The sequence below is a fragment of the Chiroxiphia lanceolata genome, chromosome 3, assembly GCF_009829145.1.
Source record: "Chiroxiphia lanceolata isolate bChiLan1 chromosome 3, bChiLan1.pri, whole genome shotgun sequence".
NCBI classification, from domain to species: domain Eukaryota; kingdom Metazoa; phylum Chordata; class Aves; order Passeriformes; family Pipridae; genus Chiroxiphia; species Chiroxiphia lanceolata.
In genome coordinates, this window is record NC_045639.1 from 81892006 (window position 1) to 81908116 (window position 16111).

The following is a 16111-nucleotide window of genomic DNA, read 5'->3' on the forward strand; positions in this document are numbered from 1 at the left end:
CTGTATTTATAGAGTGATGGGGAAGTGGTATGAAAGAAGGATAGATCCTTCTGTTTCACTCTGCCTCTTGAACATCTGCCTCTTGTGTATATTACTGCCTTCAAGTGCAAATCGGAACAACACTTTGGAGCCTTCTGTAGAATTTTCTGGCGAAGGAAGAGATAAATGAGCTGCATGTGCATAGCTCTGTTAACAGAAATAGGTTTTTTACAGTCAAGGCATTGATCAAAAATAAGAAGCTTGCCAGATTTAAGGGAACAAATGACTGCACAAATTCTTCAGCAGGCAGTATTTGAGGGAGACTTATGGCTTCGAGGTTTTGTTGTTGTTAATGGGAAAATCATTTTGACCTTATGACTAACAGAATGAGTCACGACTATCTGGTCAACTATAGAAAACAAGAATTCCCACTCCTCTGTGCATTAAAAATTTCAAAAATACCTCAAGAATGCTAACTTAAACCTGTTTAATGATCTGTGGCTTTTAGGTGTCTCCCTTAGCAAGAGAAGTCATCTCTTGTTTTCCCCTCAGTATATACCACCATGGTGATTTAATTGGCCTTCCAGGAAGTGCTAACTGTGCCTGGAAATTAAGTCTTTGCTTACACTGGCCTCATTACCCCTTGTTTTGATATCCACTGACATATAAAATACTTCACAAGGAGCACCTCTGCCCATGCATGTACTTTTCACTTTCTCCCCAGATCTGTTAAAGTCATTGAAATCATTAAGGTTGCAAAAGACCTCCAAGGTCATAAGTCCAACTTCTGACTGAACACCACCATGTCAGCTAGACCATGGCATTAAGTGCCACGTCCAGCCATTTCTTAAACACTTCCAGGGATGGTAACTCCACCACCTCCCTGGGCAGCTTGTTCCGATGCTTGATAACCCTTTCAGTGAAGAAATTCTTGATGTCCAACCTGAACCTCCCTTGCCACAGCTCGATGCCATTTCCTCAAGTCCTGTCACTGGTTGCCTGGGAGAAGAGACTAACCCCCACCTTGCCATAATCTCCTTTCAGGTAATTCTAGAGAGCAGTAAGATCTCCCCTGAACCTCCTCTTGTCCAGGCTAAACAACCCTAGCTCCTTCATCTGCTCCTAAAATGACCAACTTCCCAAACCCTTTGCCATCTTTCTTGCCCTTCTCTGGATGTGCTCCAGCACCCCAATATCTCTTTTGCAGTGGGGTTGGAACTAGATGATCTTTAAGGTACCTTCCAATCCAAATAATTCTATGATTCTATGATCTTTGACAGACTGTCCTGATTAAGGAAAATACCTATACTTTGCAATCTTTCACTATGCTCTATTACAGAGATCTGCTTTTTTCTAAGAAAAGCCTTTTCTAAATTATTCCAAAACCAACTATGCAAAGCAACCAATATAACTGATTTTGGAATTACATTCTAGACTGTGACTCATTTAGCATTAAGCCTTATAGACCAGAATCCCTCATAAAAAGCATCCTCCATGAGATGGACAGAGAAGAAAAAATAAACATTAAATTTAACATTCAGAAGGAAAAAAGCAGTAAAATATGTAAAATTTAGTCCAGTCTGTACAATTTTTCAATTCTGATTGATTTTTTTTTTCCAGATGTTGCAATTAAGGAAAAAGGTATAATCTGATCATACATAAAAAAAAAGGTATTCTTATCTGTAAGAACTGTGTGTATTTGTTTTATGCTGACTCATATGTAAATACTGTCTTTACTGATAAGTGACTGTTTTTCTTTCAGAATGTTTTTTTTATTTCAGAGTATTTTTATTACTGTCTCTTCCCATAGCTCAGAAAATGTTTGATATATCATAGTTTAATGAAGATCCCATTAGAAACAGACTTGTTTATATAGTTAAATAAGTTAAAAATTACCCAGTTGCTGCAGATCATATTTATCACACTGGAATTTGCAAGGCAGTGTCTTATTATTCAGTTTACATCTGTAAGATTTCTTTTCAATATTCAGTTACATTTCTTTATCTTGTGAAGTTTGAAGCCTCTGGCTCAAAGGTTGTATCTTGAGACAAGGAACAACGAAAATTAATTTAGAGTTTAAAAAATAGGTGTCTCATGGAATCATTAAATGAGATCATCTTCTGTGACTGCCTTACATGTTTTTAGAAGACTGTATGGGCTCACATGATGTGCTTACAGTTATGGAAAGACTCTGTGGCTCAGGCGAGAGGTTTTTGCTTATCCTGAAGCAATATTTTGCAGTTCTAGAAAAATTATTCAGGGCTGAGCAGCTGACCATCTAATTAAGCATTACTTCTCAAGAGAACCAGCTGCAAAGTAACTTGACTCACTGGTTTGAAGCTCGTATGGATTTTATTTTTAAAATTGAGGCTCAACTCAAGATTGCATTACTCGCTCTGAGTATTCGGCTTTAAATCCACCAGTTTAATGAATAAGAGTGTTATTATAGAAATAAACAGTACAGATCTGATAGCAGATCTCTAACATGCATTCTAAAGTAATTTAGAAGTCCAGTCTTTCTGTCTTCATCCTAACTGTTGAGGAGGATGAGGAAAGAAAGAGGGTTCTCCAGGGAGTTGTTCAGAGAAGGAATTTGGACCTGTACAGATAAAAGCTTTGCTTATGCTGGGAATATAATGGGGCTGTGGGTTTATTGCAGTGCTCACATTATCATTTTAAGAGCATTATCTCAGAATCTCTACTAGGTCACTTTTTGGTGCAGAGTTTCTATTATTTAAATTCCTAAAGTAAAAAATTCTTCAGTTGCACAAAGCGTGTACATATATATGACAGCTTTTGCTGACTTACCAAGAAACAATATATTTCTGTAAATGGATTTCTGAAATACAACAGTTCTTTCATCCGACAAGAATAAATATGGGAAAGCTTAATGGAAATTTCCTCTAAGAATCCAAAATCAACTTTTTACATTGTATAGAGAACACCCGAGAGTTTAAGGTTCTTATGTAAACTCAGCATTCAGAAAAGGGAGGAAAAATTGCCAAGTACTGCTATGCTGAAGACTTTGGATGCTGTTAAAATGTTGGGTGACCATTTATGCATTGCCATTCCTAGAAGGAAAAGCCATTCAAACAGAATATGAACAAAGTGAGCCCTGATAACTATTGCAGCCACACAGGCATGGCACAGTTCCTTTGAAATAATTTCCTGATGCAGTCACACACTATCAAGCTGACTAGGAACCATTTTTAAAGCAGCTATCTTGTATCTGATGTAGCATATTGAAGATAGAGATGCACTCTCTTAAAAGGCAGAGTATGTTGGGCTTAGATTTGAAGGTATTTAGCAGATTGCCTCCTCGTTGAACTGTGTGACTGACTTGGCACATACCAATTTGAGACTTATTCCTTACCTTGTATTTATCAAAGAGGCTGTATTTATTTACATTTATTGTACGTGTTTACATTTACAATTATTCAGATGCAGTGTATTGAACACAAATGTTGCAAATATGAGTTCTTTTTTTTGTTGACATAGTAATGTTTACATATTGAGATTGCCAGCTGCAGGATAGCATCACTTTTTAATAAAGAAAATAACTTACAGAACAGGGAAGTATTTATTTCCTGTCACAGAACATGCAAAATGTTAGACTTTGGCATCAGAAGTTGCAGTCTGTTGGCCAGTGCAAGGCTGATTTTTTGTGATTTTTAATGAGGCTTTTATTGAAGCTATTTTCCTTAATTCCATTGGTTGTCTGTGGCATGCAAGTCTCTTAAGAAACTAGATTCAGCTTACTGGAGGCCAAAAACTTGTCAAGTACTCCTGAATCACATGAGCCAAAAAAGTTCAGTTCCTGGAGCTTTTGTGTGACTCTCTCTCCCTCAGATACGTGATGTTTTCTTGATTGAGACTAGAATGTCTGGATTTATTTGGCCTAACTTTTTCAGCAGTATAACAGCCCCCTCGCCCCCTCCCTTAGATTTTTTCAACACATCTAGATGTTTTGGGTTTTTTTCCTGGAAAAGCATATATATATATATATATATATATATATATATATATATATATGTTTATATATATATATGTTTAGGGACTTTATTAATCTGATTGTTGCTATAGATAATTATCTTATTATATTCATTTAGTCAAAAGTGATAGTTGTGTAACATAGACCTCTTAACATATTAAGAGGTATAGCAAAGCACTAGTTTCACAGTTCACAGCTGTTTTTTCCAGATATTTTCTTCTCTGAAAACTGTGCACAATTTTCACCTGGAAGTGAAAAAGAGGAAACGTGGAGGTTTTTTAACCAGTTGCTTGTAAGGGCTTGATTGTTAGGACAGTCTCTGAAATCAAAATATTTTGCAATAAAGACATAAAATACAGGAAAATGCTTCTTTGAAAATAGCAGGTTGGAATTCTGTTCTCCAGGAGGCACTGATGTGTGTTCTGTGTATTAAGCACATGGTTCAGGTGGCAGGTTATTCTCTAACATTTCGACAGAGAATTAGCATAGCGTAGCATTTCATCTGATTTTAGACAATCTTTCTTTCCTACTTCAAAAACCTGACAATGATGGCAGTTGCAACCTCTACCCAAGCACTTCTGAAACACATGTTGGTCATTTTCACTTCTGTGAAGATGATAGCTGCTGACATCTTCCAGGCAACTTTTTGTCTTCTTCTTTTTCTTCTTTTTTTTTTTTTCAGTAGCCTTGCAATTGAATTCAAGCACCATGACGTCTCATGACACCCAGTAATTTTACTTTTAGGCATGATTCTAATCTGCTCTATTACCTTCATCCAGCTAAAATTTAGCTTAGCGTGCCATTGCTTCCTTGCCTTGAAAGTAAAACTAATAGAATCTCCCAGCAAAATGTTTATCCTGCTCTGAAAAGTTGGAAAAGGAGAATTGGCACGATGTAAGAGTGTTGAATTCCTCTCTTCTTCTAGACTGTCTTCTACACTGGATTGTGCATAAAGTGTATTGAACTTGGTCTGTCGGCTGCCAGTAATGCTGCTGCAGGGAAAGGTGTGAGAATCCTGCGCAGGAGATGTCAGTTGGCATCATTTCGGTCTTGGAGTGCTTTGTAAATATTAAGCCAGTTTCTCATTCAAGAAATATTTGAATGAAAAAAAGTTATGTCTTGATTTTTGAAAACGTTGGGATATTCTTTAGTTTATATGCATGTAGTCATCTGGTCTCTCTTGAATCATTATATTCATAGCCTTTACTAATATTTTTGCAATATATTTCACCATTTACTTACAGTGTGAATTTTTATCTTTTTATTAAACTTTCACGTTAGAATAAAATCATGAATGATTGGCTTGTGCTAGACTGAGAATAGGTAGTCGTAACCTAGCATTATGAAATATAATGTCCTCCATGTGGTGGGGTTTTTCTGTGTGTACTTGGTGTTTCCATGTAGGTATAACTTATAGCAATAGTGGAAGGGGATGGTATTTATAGAAGTCATGCTTTAAGTTATTCTTGCATTTAATCTTGTCTGAGTTGAAGCTTTACCTATGATAAGCCTCTTCCTGCTCTCATGAACTGCGTACATGATTTCTTATGCAGGTAATCTTTAAGAAACTTGTAATTATGTTCATAAAAGCTTTATCCTAAAACACATCACAAGCATGGAATTACTGGCTTTCAGACCTAAATTTCTACCTCTTAATGGTGCATTGCTCTGTTTTTGCCTGGAGGAAGTACATCTTGGCTGTGAGCAGGAGGAAATGAGGCCATCCCTTCTCAAAACATGAATCTCAAAATGTTTGGCAGCAGTCAATGTTTGGTCATTTTCTTCCCCGTCTTAACAGTCTTCTGAGGAAGACAGCTAGCAAGGCTCAGTGCTCTTCTTTAGACATCCTTGGCAGTTTCTGTGCAAGAGGGCCAAAATTGAAGTACTGACCATGACTTTCTCTCTGTTTCCTTGTTTACTTCCTTCACAGAGTCCTAGATGTTTCCAGGGAGTCCCTGTCCTTATTTGACTTGTACTGTTATTTTCTACACATTTCCACTATCTGTTGTGTGAGGTTAAAACTGAGCATTCTGCCTCCTCCATAAATTTAGAGGACTCAAATTTATCTTTTAAAGGGCATCTGCACTCTGAAACAATGAGAACATATGCCAAAATCTATGGGGTTTGGCAGGTGATTATCTTCCTCATTTCCTTACATCCTACTGAGACAGTCCTCTGAAACAAAGACGTTTCATACAGATGCTTTTCACTACATGGGAAACACAGTTTGTGTGACAGTTATTAATGGAGTATTTATTAGAACCTTCTTGTTTGCTTTACTAAAGCAGTCATCTGGTGGATCTACGTGCAGAAGACTGGACATAAAGTACGTGATCCCAAATTAAATGTCTTTGAATAATCTTTGCTTTCTAGTGCCAATACCACATAAAAAGTATAGGCTTTTCAACAAATAAACTATATAACTGCATTTTAAAATAGCAGTATTATTTTGGCAAGCAATATAACTGTGTTACTCTTCAATGTTTTCCTTTTTCCTTAATTTTTGGGGAGATTTTGACTCTGTGCCAGACCTTCCTTGTTACAAGCTCTCAGATTTCCTGAAGCAGTACATTCCTTAAAGAAATGTATTTAAAGGGCAGAGATTTTATTAAGTTTTCACACTTCTACTTGGCCGAAGACTTTATTTTCAACACTGAAGTATCAGGTCATACAGTACAAGAGAGGTCTACTCATTGACTCTGTCCTGCTCTATTCAAGCTGTATTTATATACTAAAATTTCCCCCTCATGAAACAGCCTCTGCCAGATTTATAGAACTTCTTAATTGTGAACATCATCTGGCCCCCAAAACAAACCTTTTGAGTCACTTCCTTCAATAAGAGAGCCAAAACTTTCCTTAGTTCAACACCTTGTCAAGGGCAGCCTATCAAATCCCACACAAGATCTGCAAATGAATGCCACTGTACCTTTTGTACAAAATTATAGGTGTAGTTGCCTCCCTTCTGGTCCAGGAGACTTTGGACAGCCCTGAAGTTGTGGCTTGCTGTAGACAGTAGTTTGCATATTGCATCTATTCCCATGGACTGGAATTCTGCACCATCCTAGCACTCATTTAGGACAACACAGAGAAGTGACAGCTTGTGCCCCATGAACAAACAGGATGGTGCAAGATTTTTTTCAGGTGTCTGATCAGCCTTTGGAACAAGAACTTGAATTTTCAGATTCTCTTATCCAGCAAGCATGAATCCCTTTGTGGATGATCCTGGTAGTGTCTGATCTTCTAAGACAATGGTTAAAGTAAAGCAAGACACAGCACTGATACTGATCACTCCAGCATAAAGCAGGTGATAATTCTGGTTTTATGATCTGAATCCCTTTTCTTGGAGACTCGAACTTTTTTGCAGTTAGTGATTTTCAGTCTGTTGGTATCAGCTTTGCACCGAAGTGTCTCAAACTTATCATTTGGAGTGACTTTCAGGGAGTGAACAAATTCATTTCAATCTTCAGGAACGTACTTAGTAATAATAAATATGTTTCTGCCACCAGTCTTAGTTGCCCCATATTTTGCTCCAGGGCTCTGGCCTCCCATGACATCTCCCATGTCACTGCCCATGACATCTATGCTAGTTTATTCCTAGGCTTCTCTCTAGAGCACTGCAACTGATTTGCTGCAGTAGGTGAGGTGAATCTTTCAGTGCAGCCAAATACAGCCAGAAACTGTAAAGTAAGAAATTACATTATCTGTGGAGAATACATCTGGGGTTTTTTGTAAAAACTGGTTAGGAATGGAAGAGGAGCTGCAACCCATTTTTTGAGCGTGTTGTGCACACCTTCAACATCAGGCACGCTTTTAGATTTACAATAGAAGATCCTTTTAGAAGACCTACATATTATCTGTGGTGTGCTGAGGCATCCCAGGCACTTTCAAAGAGATGGTTAGCCATTGGTGCTAATGTCTGTTTAACATTTGTGTTGAACTGACTGTTGCTGAGGAGTTAGAGTTTCCATTTTGGATGGAATTCCTTCAGCTTTATAAAAGTATCTATTCTGAAACCCTCCTAAGAGGAGGTAATGCTCCCCAGGGCAGGCACTACAGGGATTGCTTAGCAAGGTGCACTGAAAAGAAGAAAACCTGCTACCTTTCTGTAACTGTGAGATGCTCTGGGATATGAAATGCTCTGAGGTGTGAAGTGTGTGTGCTCATAGCCTATGCCTTTGCTCTTCTGTGTGCTGTTTAAACTTGCGATTCATTGCATATACTGTGGAAGGGAAAGGGCTTACTTCCAATGGGATAAAAAATAAATGGTCTTACTGCCTGTGTTTACAATTGGGTATCATCAACAGTATCATCATGCATTGGTAACATGAGCACGTAACAGAGAACTGTTACAGGTGACTGATAAGCATTTAGGGTGGGTTTGGTTTGATTGGGGGTTTTTTAAATACTAAGATCTTACAGATAGAAAATCCTATGCTCTCCTTCTATGCAGAGTTTTTCGGTGTCCCCAGTAATTCCCAGTGCTGTCTTCTGATACTGCAAAACAAGGTACCAGTAGTATTTCAGATGACATACCAGTGATTTAGAAGCATTGCACTGCTTTATTAGCTCATTCTGTATATATCCCAGCCCATGCCCAGAGGATATTTTTCTTTAGGGTGTGCTTACACTGGAGTTTCTCCAGCTGTCATTTTCTGTAAATTTGTTGCACACACATCCTTCGGCACCACCCAAATCCCCTGCTTATACGTTCAGCAGCTTCTCTGTTCAAAATACCCTCATTACTCAGCAGTCTAACATTGTCTCATTGTTGCATTTCCAATACAGGATACTTTGTAGCTTTAAAAAAAAAAACCAAACAACCAACCCTACAGTCATTCCTGTAATTCTATTTGATGAAGTTCCAAAGAGGAAGGAAAAAACCTAGCGAAATCCCTGTGACTTTGCAGCAGCTTGGCTATTCTAAAATCATAGTTTTCTGTCTCTGTCTAGAAGCTTTCTAAATAGATAGGGTAAATAGTCAGATCTTAAAATGGAAAATCAGAAGTGAAGAGTAGGCATATGATTTTCAAATGGGATGATTGTGTGTTGTAATATATCTTGTGTTTCTCTATATTTGTGGTTAGATGCTTTTAGTCCAGGAGATTTTTACATGCTACATTTGAGAAAGCCATATGCTGCTGCTGTTATGAGGCTCCTGAAAAAGACAGAAAAAAATTTTGGGGGTAGAAGTTAATGCTTTTATTTCTTGCAAGGCATTTCCATCCTTTTTAAGCAAAGTTTTATAGCTGTATAAAACTGTTTTCTTACAGGCACAGTTCAATAAAAAGTGTCAGCAGTGTTAGTTATAAAAAACTTAAGCATAAAAAGACTAGGTCATAATAACTTTGCCAAATCTCTTGTAGAGTAACATTAACATAGTGTAATTTGCAGTTGGGTGGAGAAAGGTTTGTGAGGCATCTGGCATCCTGACCACCGCTCTTTGAGTTAAGTGGTGACATTGAAAGTCAGTTCTGCTTTGTACAAGGACCTTCTTCAGCTAATGAGCATTAACTGATTAAACCATATGTAGGAAAACCAGTATTTCTTAGAAAACAATATGCAAGAGGCTACTGGGAACATAGATCAAATAGATGAAATGGTAAGAATGTGCATAAGCCAAACAAAGCAAGTCATTTTTGTAAGAAAAGGAAGGACTTCTGGCCGAAGGCAGAAAGTGATAGGGAAGGCTTAAATCAATTGGCAGAAATAAGGGAACCATTTACTGAGAAATATAAAAAAAGGAAAACAAGTTTCAGATTGTAGCGAATGAGAACCTCTACCTTTGGCAAAAAGATGTTCAAAAGCCAGTTTTCATTTTTGCCTCTTCGTTCACAAAGTGGCTACATTTAACTTGAATTTCTGTTAGTCTTAAGGAAAAAAGGGAGTCTAGGAGACCTCACAACGTTATTTTAATGTAGTCTAGTGTATGGAAATTAACTGCTGTTTTGGACATTCTGGTGGAGTTTTCCATCTAAGGGAAGAGCTTCCTGTTGCTGAGATGAAGCTCTAATGTAGCTTACAGAGACACAGCAGCACATTTCCACTTACATTCGTACGTGCTTACAATAAATCTAAAGAACTCCAAGAGAAAAGTTAAAAGAAACCAAAAATACCCTCTGATATAACAGCTGTTATATATAAAAAAAGGAAAACAAGTTTCAGCACGTACGAATGTACAGGTTTGCTTCACTGTATGTTGAGGGGCAGATTGTTCATGCTGCCTGTTTTAGGCAACAGTATGTCTTTGAGCATTTTCCTTGGTCATCCAGAAGGAGCTTCCTCAATATAATATGTAGATGTTTGCTTCAGAAAATGAAAGTACAGAACACGGTTTGCTTTCTGTTCAATTAATTATTTTCCTCCACAAATGACTAGTATATGAACCCTGTTTCCATTCTCTGCAAGCAATGTGCCTATTTCTACTTTCAATTTGCCACTTCACATAGAATGTAGCAATACTCCAGTGCGGGCACTGAAGTGAGATTCTTCTGGAGGATGGTTGTAATGGTAGTCATTTGATGAGTGGTTGGCATGCCACATTCAAACTTCACAGTGAAACAAATGTCCTCTTTGAAAGAATATGGCATATAGACTTTCAATGGCAATGTCCTCAGAAAAGCTTGTGCCTCTTTCTGACGTTGGACTCAAGCCTTTGATTACCTTGAACAGGTTGGAAGCTCCTAAATAACATTTCAGAAACTCCTATTGTAACTGCTAGAGGATGCTTTTTGAATACTCCATCACCCCATAAGTCTGCCTCCAAGACTCCATTCTGTATCCTGTATTGCTTTGTTTCACATAGGTGCAGAGTGAAGGTTAGCAGTGTTAGTTTGTGTTAGCCAATATTGTTGCATGCTACATTTTTTCCCAAAATGTTGATACTGACTTTATGAAATGAAAAACTTTGCATGGAGTCATGACTGAATTTGCAAAAAAGGGAGGGAAAGCGTAAGGCCACTTACCTCTAACGGATGAGGTTACTTTTTATGGCAGTGGGCCAGATACATTCCAGATGTTTAAAGCTCAAAATGTTTCTTTGGGGTTCCATCTGGTATAATTTTTTTCTCAAATTTTATGATAAAGGCTTCTAGTAATTTTCAATCAAGTCAGAATATCACTATTTTTTTCTTAAATATATTCAATTCCCTAGAATTATAATATACATGTCATATAAATTTCCTGGGTTTTGATGATAAAATTTTAATATTCACTTGCTCTGTGAGTGAATTTCAGAAAACAACTGGTATGTTGGAAGTTTCTTAACATCAGATAACTAAGTCTTAAAAAACGTCATGTATGCCTCTCAATTTTTCTATCTGAGATAGAGCTGGACATGAAGCTTTTTTCCCATGTTAAAAGTTGTTATTATTTAACACAGTACTAAAAATTTTGTCTGTCTCATGCATTCATTTATGCTGTAAATAACAGGAAATAAGTACAGAAATAGTGCTGCTGATCAGATTGTTTACATTTTTAAAATGTGCAGGTGGTAAATTGAGATCTGTACTTTTTCAGAGTGTTATGCCCACCTTTGTGTGCTAAAATATAGAGGATATTTTCAATTGGTATCTGCTGATACAATTTCCACTGAAAGCAGGAATAAGTTTCTGCTTATGTTTGGAGTTGAGCACCATGCAGAAACAATCTGATCTTAGGAACAGCAAAAACTGCTAGATCAGGTATTTTTGTTTACTGCTAACACTTCATACTAAAAACTAGGGAAAATTTATGGTCCATAAGAAAATTTTACCTCAGGAGATGCCAAGGCAAAACAACTGCTCTAGCTAACCCTGCTCATGAGGGGGGCTTGGACTGGGGGATCTCCAGTGGCCCCAGATAGCTTTGATTTGTGTGCCCTGGGATGCAGGTCCTGGAGATGTCACCAAATGCTGCACACGGACAGCTTAAGCCTCGGTGAAACAGCCCTACTCTGTGCCTGGATGCTCACTGCAAATTTTGTATGATAAATTTAATCCTGGCACTTTCCCATAAGCCTACCTGCCTTGTTACCTCGTAGCCCTGGAGCTCCTTGCAGGGAACTGTTCTGTCATTGTGACAGAAATTGAGCAGTGTCCTTGGTTCATTTTCAGCAGATAGGGTCAGCACTACAAATGGAAGATAGTGTGTCTTTTCAGAAGTGACTTTTTCATTGAAGTTGAGTAGGATGTGCCATAAGAAGAGGCATTTTTTTTGAATAAGTCTTATTGAGAGCAAATGATGGTGATTTAAAGGTCAATGAAAACTGCCTTAAAAGATGATATTGTCTAAATACTGGAAATTTTCCATGTTCCAATGAGCCAAGGCAGCACAAGTTGCTGAAGTAAATAGAAGGACAGTTATCTCACTTGTTAAGTACTTCACAGTTTAAACAGCATTTAAAAGGTTTTTTTAGAAAAACATCACTGGCATTACAAGATTCCTAGTAGATAACATGATTGATGTTGTTTGTAGGTGGCTTTTTATGCAGTTAATATTAGCATAAAACAATACCAACATGATAGCTATTGAAGCAGAGCAGTAGGTTGTTTTTTGTCTTAAAAATGAATGGGTCTGTCTCTGGTAAACCATTCTCTCATTCACAGTCTTCAAATAGTTCTATATGTGTCTATTAGAGTGTAAGTAATTAAGTTATTTATTGAGCAACTGTCAGAGGAATATAAGTAGCTTCTGGAGGAAAACAGCTAGTATTTTGCAAAGTCTGCCTTTTCCTTCGCAAACACATCCCATTGAATTGCAGTTGTCCGGTTAAGCAACAATACGTAAAAACTGGTTGTCTAGATGAATGATACTTTAGGAATATAGCTAAATCAACAAATCCATGTTTTAAGAAGTGAAGATATGATTTGATCTACTTTGTTGCTGTATGAAAAGGATGAATCATTACAGTTTGAAATTCCAGACCAAAAAATTCTGTGCTGTTTGCTTTTGCAAGTCGAGGAAGTGCGACACTAATTAAAAAAGCGTTAAATACCTAGATATACAATAATGAGTATTTTATATGAATGATGCAAAAAGTCTGCAATGACTAAGTCCATGAAGTGTTTCTTTTAGTATGTTGTATTCTTAATTTTTATCTGAAGTAGTTTGAGGTGCACATTATAGTTTCCAAATAAGTAAAGATTTTTGGATTATTAGTGAAGTGTCACACTATAATTGCTTTTGGTACCATGTAAAATTGGCTTTAAAGCTTTGCAGTGTAAGGCATGTAATGTTGTTACTCAGATTATTTTTACAATGTAATGGGGTTTTTTTGTGTTGAATGAGAGCAATTGAAGAATTACTTCATTAAGTTGCTTTTTATTGTACAAAAGTCTTAACTTCTTTGCCCAGTTCTGGAGCTTGAGTTTACCTAATGGGCGTTTTACGAAGTGAAAGCAAAATGTTCCAAGGAAAAAAGGTTCTTTCTGCAAGAAATCTCTATACACTTATATTCACTACATAGAGATTACATACTTTGGTAGCAAGCGTAGGTGTCTCAGGGGGCTGGAAGAGTCCAGACTTTATGGAGAAAAGTAATAGGACAGAACTGGTACAGGTTTTTTCTCTCTTCCTTTTTCATTTGCCTTCAGTCTGCGCTGCTGTGGGCAACTTGTCACCTACTCTGTTATGTTATAATTCTGAAAATGTATGCTGTATGCAAACTCTGGAGACTGTTTCAGATGCAGAAGGGGAGATGGGGCAATGTCTGTGTGATCTGGCCTCTGCCGGGAGATGTGTCAGGAGTGTTATAGCTTGCTGTGTTGCAACTTATGGAACAGGAGCCCCTGATTCCCTGCTTCCCTAATCCCTCATGGAGTGGAAGAGGAAATGGTCTGAGATCTGAAGTCAGGTTTCTGAGTGAGACGTAACGTGTGGAAAAAGGGAATCTCTCTGGAAGTTCCTGGAGCCCATGGGGTTGTTTGAACCAGCTCTTCTGACTGTAGTGCCACCTGAATGAGTCTCTTTGAAGCACACAGTGTCCACTGTCAAGGAAACAAGGCAGAACCAAGGAATCTAGTCAAAGATCTTGGTCAGGTTCAAGCATAGTGTGGATACTGTATTTGCTTTTGGCAGCATTTGGAGCATTCCACACTCTGAGGCTTACACCAGAAAAATAATCTTACATAGCTATCTATCCCAATTTTCTTTTTACAATGGTTTTGTTTGTTTGTTTTTATTACTATCATAATAACTATTATTTATTTTTAAATAAGCTTTTAGCGTCTATACTAAAAGATCCCCCAGCATCTGAATCTTTGTGTCACTAGAGTTATGTATCTTTTATTCCTCCAAACCCTTTCCTTTCTTTTCTGAAACCTTACCCTGAGGTCGTATCTTCAAACGTCAGGCTTATGGCTGCTCTCTTTCAGGTTAGGTTCATCACTTTTCTGCTCTAAAGACTAATTCACGTTGTAGACTGCACAGTTCTGTAAGTGCTCTCAACTTAATTCTCTCTTCTACATAGATGTTACTTTTAACTGTAGTAACTAGTAGAGCACTACACTTACTGACAAGGATTGATGAGCATCTTTGATGGACATGGGCATGTAAAAGAGTACTACACAGGCTGCCAACATTGGATAAAGACTACCATGAAATTGTTTTCAGAAGGGATTCTTGAAATAAGCCTAAATGCTGGTATGCTCTTTCAAGCTGAAGATTGATTGTTCAGACCCCTTGACATTAGCATTTCCCACTTAGACTGATTATGAACACTGTGTTTTCCTGTATTTTAATTATTTCCTTACACTCTTGTGCCAAACTGGGCTTTTGAATCACTATAAAAATTTATAATGAGGCTTCCATTATTCTTTTATGCATAGCAAAGTAGGGTTGGCAGATGTTAGCATCTGTCTTCCAGAGTACTTGAAGCCTTCTACAAAATAAATATTTATAATCAGTAACCATTTAGGAAACCATATGCCAAGTGTGAAATAACACATAATATTTATAAACTTTTATATCTTTTCAGGATTGGTATCTTACTCTCCATTGTCTTTCATATGCTGCTGGTACTTTTTTATGAACTATATCTTGCTCATGTACAGCCCCAAGCTTTCAGAGGTGTTAGCAATACCTGCTGTTTTCTTGATGCTCCTATTGTATCTTTGATCTTTGTTTTTGATTTAGTCTTTCTTTTGCTTCTTACAAACTTTTTTGTTTAAATACGGTTTGAGTATGCAACATCTAGAAAATGTAAATCCCAGGTTTCTTTAATACTGATGAATTCAGTCTGATGGTCAGTAGCAGTTTCAGCATCAAGTATTTTATTTGTTGAAAAATGTACCTGTGCATTGCAAAGTAAGGAAATTCACCCCTGTATAGAGGGAAAGGTAAAACAGCTACATTTCTTAAATCAGCCCACCACTTGTATTTATTAGGCCTCAGTGGTGTTGCAGTGCAAAGTAGCCTGGTAAGGTAGGATGTAATGAGTATATTTTATATGAAGACAGGAAACCATATTGAAAAGTTACAATGGGAAATGGGAAAAAAAGCAGAATGTTCTTTGGGGAGGATATAGGTGCTCTTAGTTTCTAGTGCAATGTTTGTATTGTACTGGTTTTTATAATCTTAAAAATAGGAGGGAATTTCAACAGGGATCAGGGAAGTTAGTTTACCTCTTTCTTGCAAAGTGCAGGAGTTCAGGATAGTCTGGGCTGAGAAATTAACTGATTAGACCCTGAGATTTTTTATTGTTGTTGTTATTATTATTATTAAGCTTGTTGATTTAGGCTGCCTGGAGAAGTGAAGTCTCTACTATAATGCTACGTATAGTTCATCATTCAAATAACAGTTTTGAATATGTAGGGTTGTGAGAAAAGTTTGAACTTTTTTCATTAAAACATGTTTGGCATTTTCTGAGGCATGTTAGCTTGCCTCCTGTTGTTACAAGAAGAGGAAAGAAAGGATTATTCTGTTGGTATGACATATTTTTCTAAATTGCTCTTTAATAGAAAATAGACATACACATTGCTGCTGGAACATTGCTTCCTTGAAACATAATAAACAAATGCTCCATTTAATACTGTTGACTTTGTTCTCATAGATCAGAATTCTAATAAAACAGACCCAAATTATGTGATGTAGAATGACCTCCACATAACTGGTAAAATGTGCTACAGTGTGGTGAGCTCAGTGACCCAAAATAGATCCACCCTTTGT

General features: G+C 37.3%; 1 protein-coding gene across 1 annotated transcript in view; it reads left to right on the forward strand.

Moving 5' to 3' along the window:
* The window catches only part of ME1 (malic enzyme 1), a 160981-nt gene that overhangs the window by 44861 nt on the left and 100009 nt on the right, over nt 1–16111 (forward strand). The window lies entirely within an intron of this gene.